Source organism: Spermophilus citellus (genome assembly GCF_964194105.1).
Source record: "Spermophilus citellus genome assembly, chromosome: 12".
NCBI classification, from domain to species: domain Eukaryota; kingdom Metazoa; phylum Chordata; class Mammalia; order Rodentia; family Sciuridae; genus Spermophilus; species Spermophilus citellus.
The window spans coordinates 34,151,506-34,165,315 of NC_138198.1; the positions used below are offsets into that span (position 1 = coordinate 34,151,506).

Here is a 13,810-nt window from a genome sequence, read left to right on the forward strand (position 1 = left end):
AGGCAGGAGCCCTGCTCACCCACCACACCTGAGACTCTGTCCTTAGGACAGAGAAACTAGCCTTTCTTCAAGTATTTCAGGGCTCACCCTGCTGCACCCCTGCTTCTCCAGAGGGTCTGAGCCCTGCACCGTGCACTAGCCTCTCACTAATTTACAGCAAAAGGAGGAAAATCAGGAGTGAATAAAGGAATACTTTGACCCAGTAAATCACCAACAGCTGATTCTTGGGGAACAGTATTTTTCATTCTGAGGTTATCTCCTTCCAGTTCACAACATCCTGTCTTTAATGGAGAGGGGCATTAATCACCGCTGTGGTCTGAATGTGTCCCCCACAATCCATGTGCCTCTCTTAAAATGTCCTCAATCAGCCAAATGGACAGTTGACAGCTGTGCCTTGGTCCTCTCCCCTCACCGACGTCATCTTTGATGTTTCCAGGGGACCAAGATGTCAATGACTTTGAGGGAACTTTCAGAGTCAGTGTGAATGAGGAGAAAACCGGATCACAGGATGACCAGAGAGGTCACCCACGGAGGGCAGGAGCTGGGGAAGCCAGGCTTTGCACCCTATTTGGTGAGAATTAACGCGCTGCTCTGCGTGAACGCTGCTTCAGTGGTTTAAGAGAGAAAATTGCTTCTTGGAGCATCTAACTTCTAAGTTAGTTGTCCTCCCTAAGGACACACACGGGCTGCCGTGGGTGGACTCTGAAGAGGGATGCTGCAGATAGGAGGGATTCCTAGGGAAGCAAGGAGGCCAGCTTCTGTGACCAGCATGTCAGGGAACCAGTTACAGTGTCACCTGTGCACGTGCTCATCCGGAACGTGCAGTTTTATGGACCTGCCTCTTCCGCAGCAGGAAATATCAATCCAAATTGTCCTGGGCCCCATCGCCTACCATTTGTAAAACTTAAACGACATCATAGACCTAAGTGTTCACCCTTAAAGCTTCCAGAAGAAAATATTGAGAGAAAACCTTCATGGGCTTGGGTAGGCAAAGATTTCTTAGGTGCCAGGCACAGGGGCACACACCTGTAATCCCAACAGCTCGGGAGGCTGAGGCAGGAGGATCACAAGTTCATAGCCAGCCTCAGCAACTTAGCAAGGACCTAAGCAACTTAGCAAGACCCTGTCTTAAAATAAAAAATAAATAAATAAATAAAAAGGGCTGGGGATGTGGCTCGGTGGTTAAGCACCCATGGGTTCAATACCCAGTGCCCACCCCCTCCAAAAAAAAGATTTTCTTAAGAATGACACCAAAAAAATTGATGCATGAAAAAAAAAAGTTTAGGCTTCATCAGAACTGAAAACTTCTCTTTGAAAGACAGTGTTAAGAAAATGAAGAGACAAGTCAGATGTGGGGGGTGTCAGAATATTTACAGAACACGTACCTTACAGAATCCCACTCCTAGGGATCCACCAAGAGAAGTGGAAGCATATGTCCAAAACGTCAGAAGAACTTGAACTGGACAGGAAGAAGGCAAGCAGCCTCAGGAAACGCAGGCCAAAGTTGTGAACGGACATTTCCCCCAAAGATAGACGACGTGTGGCTGGTGACCACATGAAACCAGGCCCGGCGCCCCTGTTCGGTAGGGAGCACAGGCATACAACCACGGCGAGGTGGTGCATGTTGGAATGGCTGAAATCAAAAAACCTGTCCGTGCCAAGTGCTGGGGAGGCCCAGTGGGGCAATCCTCCCACATTGCAAGGGGGAGTGCAATATGGTACATTTCCTCTGGAAAAGCACTTTGGCAGTTTCTTATCAAGTTAAACATACACTTACCATATGAGCCAGCAATCCCACTCCTAGGGATCCACCAAGAGAAGCGGAGGCATATGTTCACGCAGAACCCCGCGGCAGACACTTGCCGTGGCTTTCCTCGTGGGCGCCCAAACTTGGAAACAACCCAGATGCCCTCTGGCTGGCGAACGACAGCACCTCGTGGTACATCCACGCCATGGAGTACTAGTGAGCGATTAAAAGGAACCGACTGCTGGCCTGGCCCCAGGCGACACGCACAGATCCCAAATGCACTATCTGAAATGAAGGAAGCCCCAGGCTCAAAATACAGCGACCCGTGGGACTGATGGCATCAATGTAGATTTCTGGTACAGGAGAAGCAATGGAGATGGAGAAGAGGTCGGCGGGGTGCAGAGCTTGGTGTGGGAGGAGGATTTTGGAAGGAGACAGAAATGCAATACATCTCAATTTGAAATTTTGTGTGTGTGTGTGTGGTACCAGGGATTGAACCCAGGTGCTGTCAACCACTGAACCACATCCCCAGCCCTTTTTCAATATTTTATTTAGAGAAAGGGTCTCACTGAGTTGCTGAGGATAGCTCTGAACTCACGATCGTTTTGGGGGTCGGGGGTACCGGGGTTTGAACTCAGGGGCACTCGACCACTGAGCCCCATCCCCAGCCCTATTCTGTATTTCATGTAGAGACAGGGTCTCACTGAGGTGCTTAGGGCCTCGCTGTGGCTGAGGCTGGCTTGGAACTCGAGATCCTCCTGCCTCAGCCTCCCGAGCCGCTGGGATAACAGGCGGGTGCAGCAGACTTGATTGTGGAATTTCCTTACGAAAGGAAATGTGTCAGTCAAAACTGAACCTCGTGCGCCAAAAAGGCTAAATTTTAGTGAACGTGAGTTAGACCTCAGTAAATGTCACTTCCAGTCACTCTGGGTCGAGAAGTTCTCCAAACCCGTACGTTCCGTCTCACTTTCCCTCTTAAAGTGGTCGCCCTGAGAACTAGCACTTCGTGGTCTTGCTGTGGGCCTGGCCCTGGGCGACCTGCACTGTCCCAAGGGCCATCCCGGCCATGGTCCTGGTAGGTGCCCTGGACCCCCACCCCCGGCTAAGTCCATCTGCACTTGACCTTCAGGGTACGTCCTGAACCTGGCCCCTTTTCCTGACCTCCGCTGCGGCCACTCCATTCCGAGCGAGGCTCACCTAGCAGCCCCCTGAGTGGCCTCCCCAGGTGCTCTCCTGCTCCCTGCACCTGTTAGATATGCCATGGTGACAGCTTCCAGAACTTTCTGATCGATCTCTGTCGGAAAAGACACGCTGCAGGTCGCCGCAGCTCTACCCCGAATCTCCTCACCCTGGGCCCCAGGGCACTGTGGTCTGAAGGTGTCCCCTGATGGCTGTGCTGGCAGGTGGGACCCAGAGGGCCTGTTGAGGTCAGGAGGGCTCCACCCTCACAAGTGGACTAGCGCCCGGGGAAGGGTTGCCCAGCAGGTGCTGGTCCCTCTCACCTTCCACCTTCTGCCCCCTGAGGATGCAGAATTCAAGGCTCGGCCTCCAGAGCAGAGAGCAGCCCTCCTCGGAGGCCAGCACCTTGACCCTGGAGTCCCAGCCTCCAGGGTCCTGTTCTCGGAGAGGTGTTTTACAGCGGCTCGCAGACAGACCAAGACGGAAGCCAACGGAGCCACGTCCAGCTGGAACCCAGGGGGTCACTAAGAAGGGGCTCTGGAGGGCCTCCCGAGGGCAGTGAGCAGCTTGGCCTGGAATGACTTGGTGAGCACAGGGATCTCGGCCTCAAAGTCACAGTCAGTAGGAAGTTCATTCCACTTGTCCACTTGTGCCTCCAAGGTGCAGAGCCAGAAGTATTCGGCCATTAGCTAGTGATGACCATGATGCTTCAAAGTCTCTTTTGCAAACAATGGCCAGAGGGATCCTTTAAAAACATCTATGACCAGAAGGCACACCGCGGCGCATGCCTGTCATCCCAGCAGCTCCAGAGGCTGAGGCAGGAGGATCGCGAGTTCAAAGCCAGCCTCAGCAACGGTGAGGCCCTAAGCACCTCAGTGAGACCTTGTCTCTAAATAAAACACAAAACAGGGCTGGGGATGGGGCTCAGTGGTCAAGTGCCCCTAGGTTCAATCCCCACCACCAAAAATAATAATAATAATAATAACAATGTCTATGACCAGGTCACTTCCCGGCTCAAAATTCTCCAAGTACTTCTCTGGATACTTAGATGACCATCTGAAATCTTGACCTGGGTGCTCAGGGGCCACTAATTTCACCCACTTACAGCTTCTGGGCCCCCAACTCAGCTCTAGGCCCATGGGAACTTGCTGTTTCCTGCCAAGTCCGACCCCACTCCCCCCACCCCCAGGCCTGCCTACGTGTTGAGACTCACCCGCAGGAACCCCTAGGATTGGGATCTATTTAACATGTTATGGACTCAGTTGTGTCCCCTGTAAATCCCTCTGTTAAAGATAGAGTTTCTGCTACTTCAAAAGGTGATTGTATTTGGAGATGGAGATCTTTAAAGAGGTCATTCATGTCCCAGAGGCTTGGGAGGCTGAGGCAAGAGGATCGCAAGTTCAAAGCCAGCCTCAGCAACTTAGTGAGGCCCCAAGCAACTTGGCGAGACCCTGTCCCTAAATAAAATATAAAAAGGGCTAGGAATGTGGCTCAGTGGTTAAGTGCCCCTGGTTGAATCCCTGCTACGAAAAAAAAAAAAAGAGGTGGTTAATGTAAAATGAGCTTCTGGGGTGGGCTGGATCCTGCCAGTGTCCATTTAAGAAGAAATTTGCCCATACACAGAAACATCCAACGTACCTATGGAAGAGGCAGCCATCTGCAGGCCAGGGAGAGGCTGAGGGGAAACCCAGCCTGCCCACGCCGTGGTCTTGGATTTCCAGCTCCAGGATGGGAGAAAACACATTTCTGCTCTTTAAGCTTCCCCACCTGGGGTATTTTGTTATAGCAACCCTCACAAACCAACACTGGTGTCATGAGTCTGTAGGAGCTAAAGGGAGGCTGCTCCGGATAACAGTGACCCCCAGGTCTGGAGCATTTGCTCAGGCCAGGTGCTAAGCACCTGAGGGGTTCCAACTCAGGGATCACCTTGCGAGATAGATCCTACTAGGGTGTGCTTGGTGTAGATAAAGAAACTAAGACAGAGAAAGGTCAATCACTGTCCCAGAGTCACCCATCTGGAAAGCACCTGGGCCAGGACTTGAACCCAGCAGCCTGGGCTCTGGAGCCCTGGCCTGGGGGTAGGAGTGAGCTCAGTACCTAGCACTGTGCCCAGCATCAGAGGAGGCAAGTCGGACCCACAGCGCGTCCCACTTCCCGCAGCCGCCAAGTGTAGCAGAACCAGAATTTCAGGTTCTCTGGGCTTCACGACAAACCAAATCCCCGGAACCAGAGAACCCCGAGTGCACTGGAGGAAGGGAGGGAACCCACCTGGAGAAACTAGAGCAAAACCCCTGTCGGTGCACGCCGTGGTTTGCAGGAGACCGACGTCCCTGACTGGGACGACAGGGCCACCTGAAGCGTGGGAGGACCTGGTGAGAGGGGGCCGGGATCTGGGAGGGTGAAGAGGAGACAGTGTTGAAGACCATCCTGGCACGTGCCTCCTCTTCAGGGCCCTCTGCACCCCGCTGCTGCACCAGTACACAGAGAGGGCAAGACTCTCACCCAGGGTCACACAGCTCCCAGGCAGAGGAAGGGGAGGCCGGGCTTCTGCAGGCACAGAGAAGACGCCCGGAGCAGGGGGGATGGAGGGCCTCGGCCGGGGAGCAGAGAGCCCACCCGGCCACCAGGCCCCGGGATGGGCGCAGCAGCCTGGCTCCTGTGCCCACAAAGCCACGGCCACCCCCGGGGCTCCACTGGGTGCGGGCGCTGCCAAGATGGCTCTGGGGCTCAGGGGGCCAAGAAGAATGCCAGGCACGTCTCCATGGCAACTGGTGGGAGACAAATGCCCTGGCCCCAGGTGGACGCCGCCTGCTCTCGGGGGGAGTCGGATCAGGGAAATCAGGAAAGGGACCTTGGCCGGGGGCGGGGGGGGGATCTGAAGCTCCTGGGAATCCGCCTGCAAAGGAGGGACCAAGGTGCGCCAGGCGGGCCTGCCAGAGGGCAGCCCAGGGCAGGGGACAGCAGGTCCAGGGACAGGGGAGCCGTGGCCTTCCCAAGGAGAGCAGTGGTCGGGGCTCACCTGCAAGACAGTGGCAGGCGGGTCACCGGGTGTCGGGGAGGGGAGGGACTTGTGATGAATTTTAAAACCTCTGGGACTAGCGTTGATGGCAGTGACTTGGGGTCTGGGTAGGAAAGGGGAAGGAGACCAAAACCCGCAAAGAAAACCCCAAACAGATGGAACCAGGACGGGACTCAGGGGTGAGCAGAGGGAGGGCCCAGGAGTAAGCGCAGGTGCTCAACCTGGACGGGTCACTTAGGATGCGTTCGGCTGCAGGAGACGAGGGCCACCTAATAAGTCAACCAAAGCCCTGCACCAGCCGTGGGGGAGGTGCTGTCTAATGGGGTTGAGGATCGCGGTCCCCGTGAGGGCCATCAGCCGGTGTCGGGAACCAGCTCCGACCCCACCCCTCCCTCTCTCTCTACAGTTCCCAGGCCTCAGCACCTCCCACGCCCCCAATCCTTCCCCGACTGGCATCGGCCTATGGTCCTCGTCACAGCGCCTGTGTTCCAAGGCGCGAGGCTAACAGGAAAAGACTATTTACCCCCCATCTTTTCGGGAGGAAGAACACTACAACTTCGCCCCCTGCAGAAATCTCCCCTTCAGTGTTCCTGCTGGAATTGGGTCCACTCCTCAGATAATGACTGGATTGGCCAGTCACCAGGAACAGGAAGGACAGTGGGGACACCCTACCCCACCCCTAAGAGACCAGTGTGACCCACGAAACGCAGAGAACTTCTCTCTTTATTTGTTTGATATGAGGGATTGAGCCTGAGTCGTATCCCCAGCCCCTTTTTCTCTTTTGAGACAGTTGCTTAGGGCCTCACTAAATTGCCGATGCTGGCCTCAAACTTGCAATCCTCCCGCCTCAGTCTCCCCAGCGGCTGGGATTGGAGGCGTGTCTACTTCCCATGGTCAGTGGAAAGATGCTGAGAACATCTGGAAAGAAGGACCCAGGGGCAGGTTGGGGCTAGGGAAGCACACAGCTACCTGAGGATGAGCGACGCGATTACGCTCCTACAGGGACCTCTGCAGGGAAGGAAGAGGAACCACACAGGGGACTCTGGAGAACGCCTCTGCTCCCGGAAGGGCCACCACCGAGAAAGGGAAATCAGAGCTGAGGAGCGGAGACCTCGGCTGGGATCCCGAGTCTGCCGCTCACTAGCAGTAGGATCTCGTGGGAGCATCTGTCCGTCACTCGGGGTCTTGGTGCCTGGGTTGCCGTGAAGACACACACTGACCAGCCCCATGGCCTCACGGTGGCTGTGACCCAGCTCTGGGAGGTAAAAAGAACACCCCAGAGAGCTCAGAAGGAGTGACGGGGAAAGCCAGAGGTGGCGGGGCGGGTGGGGTCATCAAAGCCACGGGGAGCCAGCCTCCAGGAGGAAGAGTGGACAATCATGTCCTCTAGTGAAGGAGGTCAGGGCAGACGGCTGCAGAAGGCCCCTTGCATTTAGCAATTAGAAGGTCACCGGGACCCTTGTCAGGGCTCTCTGAGTGACACACTGCGGCGGCGGGAGCCAGGGAACAGAGCTGGCACTCAGGCCCGGGGCCAAGTGGCCTGGCTGCCAGCACCAGCCGTGCCCTCTCTACGCCAGGAGCTGCTGGGTTCTGAGAGTTCCCGGGTAAGACGTGCCTGCGAGACACTCATCCGGGGACAGTCACTGGGGGGGGGGGGGACCCTGCCAGGCGCGGCCGAAGCCCCTGTTCATCAGTCTTCGTCAAGCAAAGGTGGCGGTCCCCGTGTTAGAAATAGGTGGCATCTTTTTCGTGGGCTTTCTGTTGACGTTGTCGTTTCGTTGCTGTGTGGTTCTTTTTCCTATAACATATTTTGCAGAAATAAAAAAAAAAAAAAACAACCAAACAAACAAAACCCAAACAACATATGCGTTTGGCATTCAATGCAAAGGAAAAAAAAAAAGAAAGAAATTCGAACCCCACACCCTGCGTGCATGTTGGAGGCAAAGTGTGTGGCTAGGAAAGTTCTAGAAGAACCGTGCGATTTGGCACGTCCTCCCTTAGCCAATGAGAGCGGTTGATTTTGAGACTGATCTGGTCCTCCGGATCGGATCGGCCAGGACTGTCATGAAAAGCCCGATGTCTTTCCGTGGCAGAACGTCCCTGGTGAGCCCAGCGTGGGCAGCGGCTCAGCTCGGTCAATTCCGTGACCTCTGACTCTCCCAACCCCCAGGGGATTGTCCCTCACCCAGGGCAACAACCAGCTGCTACCGTTTCTTGACTCTGGCAAGGAAAGTAGGCCTGAGGCCAGCCCCACCGTCCAGAGTCCCCGTGGAAGATGCTAGAAGGCAGCAGTGCACCCCCTCCCACCGGCCAGGACCCAAGTGCATCCCCTTTGCCCAACATCTGGATTGCGACGTGGAGAGTTCAAAGGTCCCCAGCGTGTGTCTGCACCTGGCCCAGCTATTTACACGGAGCTGACCTCACCCCAAACACGCAGTGGCTCTGCTTTTATTTATGCACAGGGTCCCCTGACGACAGACAGCAGGGCCTCCCTGCCACCTCCCCTTGTGACTAAAGGTGCACATTAACCACCTGCTGGGCTGAGAGAGCTGACGTCCCCCAAGCAGGCGGCTCTCCTGTCCACCCACCAGGCTGAGTGGCTGTTGACTTGAATGACATCTCGGCTCCGCAGCCGCCTATTGCACCTTTGGTCACATCTGGTGGTGGTATGCTGCAGAGGTGGGGTATCCATCACCAGAACAGGCTGGTGACAAAGTGCCTTGTCACTGGCACCTCTCAGGAGTCCGTGCCGGGCTGGGGCAGAGTCAGGGGAGAGCAGGGCACAGGGAGTTGGAACAGAGGCCATGGTCCCTTGGCTTGGCAGGTCTGGGTGACCCCTTCTCTTGGGCCAGGGGGTACAGTGCGCGTGGCTCAGAGCGGCCAGGACCGAGTAGGTGTGGCAGCACAGGGACAGATCAGGCCCAAGATCCCTGCCCCTGACCTTGACTTTCTGCTTCTGGAAAAAGGCCTCAAGATGGAGCCTGGTTTGATGGCACAGATGGCAGCGCACATGTCACCTCGGTGGGCGTCGACAGAGGATGCTCCGAGTGCTGGGGGACAGGGGACAGCATGAGGGCTAAGAGGACACAAGGCCCAAGACCTAGAGTCAACACTGCGTGAAAATGTCAGGTGGGACCTTCTGTCACTCCTTCCTGACCGCTGCTTACTGCTCCCAGTCCTACCCCAGCACCGAGCCGCGTTCCGGGAAGACAACATCCCTGCCACCACCCAGAGCCCACTCCCACGGAGCCAGGGCAGGCCTCTTAGAGGCGGTCAGGGTGGAGGAGACCCTCCCACGGGTCACTATTTGGTTTGGTCAGTTTTTTCGTTGCTGTGACCAAAAGACCTGACAGAAACCATTCGAGGAGGGAGGTGTATTTTGCTCCTGGTTTCAGAGGTCTCAGTGCACAGAGGGCCCACGGCTTGGCTCTGGGCCCAGAAGAGGCAGGACACCATGGCCGGAGGGTGTGGAGGGGGGACATGGCACCAGGAAGCAGAGAGCTCTGCTCACCAGAGACAAAATAGAAACCCCAAGGCACCACCCAGGAACCACTCCTCCGCCACCCCTCCCTGCCCCCAGGGGCCACCCAGGAAATCCTGCAAGGGCATCAGTGGCCACGAGCTGAAGGCCCGGTCAACCCAGCTGTTCCACCTCTAAACTCTCTTGTGTGGTCTCGCAGGAGATTGGGGGGGACACCTCACGTCCAAACCACGACGTGTGCGTGGGACGGTAAGAGGAGGACTCGGTCTAGCTCAACTGGAGCAGCTCTGGTCCCCAGGGACACTCGGCAATGGAGACATCGAGTCTGTCCCACTGGGCAAGGCAGGTGCTACTGGCCTCCGGTCCTGGAGGCCACCAGTGTCAAGGTCAGAACTTGGCCTAATCGGAGGGTCCACAGTGCTCTGGATGGGAGATCGGGTGGTGGCCGTGCCGGGAACTGGCATCCAGGACCATTTCAGAGGGAATCTCGGGAGGACAGAGGCGTTGGCAGCCCCTGTCCCCAGAGCACAGGGACGGAGGGTGACCCGGAAGAGGAGCAGGGGAGGGTCTCAGATGCTGTGTCATGACGTGGGGGCTCAGCGTGGCGGGCTGGAGGGCACCTGACCCCTCGTGGTCTTCTGCGTCCTGCATGTGTCCGCCCTGGGGAACGGTGCCATTTGCATTTAGCAAATCCATCCGACAGCAGCGCAGCGCAGCGAGGCTGGGCCAGGTTCCCATTCACAGTCTAGAAGTGACAAATGGGGGCTGCCGCGGGGACACAGGAAGCAGCAGCCGCGTCCTGAGAATAAAGTTTTGCGCGTGGTGATTAATGGCAAGCCAGGGACAAGGGACTTCGTGGCACGACGCTGAGGTTTCTGGCGGAGGGAAAGGGCCGGCAGAGAAGGCACTTGTAGGACCCCCCAGATGTGGCCGGGTGGGGGCGGCGCCAGGAGCGCGTCCTGCCCCCGGGAACCTGCATCCCTGCTGAAGGTCAGCCTTGGAGGTGACGATGGGAGGTCACCGCGGTCCCGGAGGGTAACCAGTCTTGGACATGCAGGCAGCAGTCACAGGAAGTGTCCAGCGAGAGACAGGAAGGCACAGGGCAGGGGGTCGGGGCTTGTTGCTACTTAGGGAGCAGAAAGAGAAGGGACCCGGGCAGGGACCAGCGAGGGACAAAGGCAGCAGGAATTCTTGCCTGGGGGGGGAGCCCGAGAAGATGGCCCAGGCGTCCAGGGGGGGGGGGGAGCCCGAGAAGATGGCCCAGGCGTCCAGTGGAGCAGAGGCTGAACAGGATGGACGAGAACAGGAAGCGGCTGCGTGTGTCAATCAAGAGTTGGTTGGTGACCTTTTCAAGACCAGTTTCACTCTAAGGGTGAGGGAGGAATTTACTTAAAGCCTCTTGATTATCCCAGTGTAGAGGAAGAAAATGGGAAGGGGATGTCTTCATAACTAGGCAGAATTTGCATGCAGTCATTTTCCAGGATTGGCAAAAAGAAAAAGAGAAGGTCAATTAAGTAGCGGAAAAGCTGATTAACAATAGTTCAAAGCCTGAGAATAGTCGTGGTATACTAAAGAGAAAAGTCTGGAGACAAGCAGCCTCAGAGCTGATTTGGCAGCTTAGCCATATCTTTAAGAACCGGGGTTTGTTCTTATTTTTCTCTTCTGCCATCTTAAATGTGTTGGGTTTTGTCCTCGAACACACATGTCCTCATGGTCACAAAATAGCAGCTGCAGATCCACGCATCACATCCTCACAGGACAGTACCTAAAGGAGGAAGGAAGAGGGTAATGACCAAAAGGAGGATCATCTCAGGCTCCTCCTCCTTTTATCAGGGCACATTCTCTCTAGTCTCACGGGACATGACTAATCCACTTGCCTTCCCAGAGGCCGATTAAGGAACTTAAGAAACGGGAAAGTGAGTCTGTCACAAGTGGCTGGCACTGATCATGACTCCTGCCCTGGGGCTAGGCACAGGGCTGTCAGAACCAAACCCACACTCTGCTCACAAGGAAGAAGAGGAGCGGCATTGCTAGGGCACCACCAGCGTCTGCGTGGAGAATCCAGCCGTTCACGGGGTGGTAGCAGCCCTGGGGGAAAGCAGAGGCCTCCCAGAAGCAGAGAGGGCTCTGAAGAGAACAGTCGGCTTCCGGAGTTGACATGCAGGACAGAACCCTTGTGCCAATCGGGTGCAGTGGCGCACACCTATAATCTCAGCGGCTCAGGAGACTGAAGCAGGAGGATCGCAAGTTCAGAGCTAGTAATGACGAGGCCCTAAGCAACTCAATGAGACTCTGTCTCTAATTAAAATACAAACCAGGCCTGGGGCTGTGGCCCAGTGGCCAGGTGCCCCTGGGTCCAATCCCTGGTATCTCACTACCACCCCCACCCCACCCCCAAATAGAAACCCTGTACCCCCCAACCTCGTCGGGCACACGCTCCCACGCTGGCTGGCCTCAGATCTTCCGTCTCTTGCTCAGCAGCACCACAGGCTGCTCATGATCGTGAGGATGGCGCTGGTGATAAGGCTCACGGGACACGGGCTTACCGTTGCCGGGCACTTCAGTCTCGTCGGCTCAATCCTCAGAACGCAGGGAGGTGCCCCTGATGTCCCCATTTGATGTAGAAGAAAGCCAAGGCGCACGGAGGTTCCATAACTTGCCCAGTGTCTCTTGGGCAGCACCAAACCCATGGCTGTCTACACCCCGTGTCTGCGAACACGCGGGCCACGTTCCACCTCCTCGCTGGGGCCCTGGGGTCCGGCTGCCGGGGGTCCTCTGTCCTGCCTTTCGATATTTCATTTTCCCACACAAATTTGCGAACAAAGCGGCTCCAGCTCTGCACCTTTGTTAACAAGCTGGCCTCTCCAACCCAGTGTCCCTGGGACCCGGAGAATGAGATGGCTAAGTGTGCTCACAGGTGTCCAATTGCCAAGGTCACCAGCCCCCCCGCCCCCCCGCACAGGAGGCTTAGAGTGGGGCATAGTGGTGCACACCTGTCATCACAGAGACTCGGGAGGCTGAGGTGGGAGGATTGCAAATTGGAGGCCAGACTCAGCAACAGAGCAAGACCCTGCCTCAAAATAAAAAAATAAAAAGGACTGAAGATGTGGCTCAGTGGTTAAGTGCCCCTGGGTTCAATTCCCAGTACCAGGGGAAAAAAAAGAAAACTGAGACTTGGGACTATTTAAGCAATTTGTTTAAGGTCACTCGGTCAGTGAGTGGCAGAGATGAGACTTGAACCCACCCAGACCAGTCCCTCCAGATGGGTCATTTCTAAACAGTGCCCTATATCACTCAGGTGCCCCCAGGTGCTGTCATCCACAAACCTCTCCAGGGACCGCGTGAGCACCCGGATGTTCACTCTATCCTTGGAGAAGCAGGAAGAAGGAGATTCGGAGACTCACAATCTCTCTCTGTCTTTCAAATCCTAATTCTGTTCCAAATATAGTCCAAAGCATGGATTCCAAATATACCTCAGCTGCATTTCACACGTGCACCATTCAAACCACAGTAGCGTGTTGGGCAGTCGTAGTAAAGAGGCCACAAACAATCCTGCTCCTCGGCCGGCCGCAGAGCTCTGGGCTGGGTGGAGGCCCTGCCTCCTTACGGAGGAGGCCCGGAAAGCAGCCAGGGCTCCCCGGCGACTGCGGTCTTCCCAGTGCGTTTTACCACCAGCTCCCACTTCTTCCCCTGCCATTTCCAAGGTGGGCCCTGCAGGTGGGACGGGGGCCTGTGGGGAGGCCACAGGGAGAACTCTGTCCCCCCAGCTCATGGAAACCCTGTTCTGGGATGAATGTCCCATGGGAGCGACTTACAGAATTTGCAGCCGTGATCCGCCAGAAGGGGATGACCAGGAGCCGTCCTCAACACGGACGGCGGGGTCAACCCTGCAGGCCGCCCCACCCTGCAGGCCGCCCCGGCCCTCAGCACCCAGCACCAGGCCACTCAAAGTCTCTCCTATCAAACCGATGAAGTCTGAGGAGTCCGTTCCACAGGGCAGGAGTGACGGAGCCTCCAGGGGTGCAGCCTGCAAGTGTAGACATGCCAGTAATTAGGAAGTGGTCAGATCCAGATGAGAGGCTTCTCATTTCCCAGGCTCAGATTTCCTTTCCTTCTGAGTGCTGGGATAGAACCCAGGGTGCTTCCCCGTTACCACTGAGCTACGTCCTCGGACCTTTTGATTTGTTCTTTTGAGATCGGGCCTCATTAATTTGCTGAGGATGGCCTCAAACCTGCCGTCCTCCTGCCTCGGCCTCCCAAGCACAGGTGTGCCCCACGGTGCCCGCCTTCCCAGTAGCTGTTTAGTTCTGAGTCCTGGTTACTCTTTCTTCAGTGTGTTTCACGGGTCTTCTCCTCTGCTTACCCCCTTCTTCCCTGGACCAGC

The 13,810-nt window shown here is 56.2% G+C and overlaps 1 long non-coding RNA gene across 2 annotated transcripts in view; it reads right to left on the minus strand.

Annotated features, from left to right (window-relative positions):
- LOC308631933 overlaps positions 1-13,810 on the minus strand; it is a 253,708-nt gene that overhangs the window by 12,672 nt on the left and 227,226 nt on the right. The window lies entirely within an intron of this gene.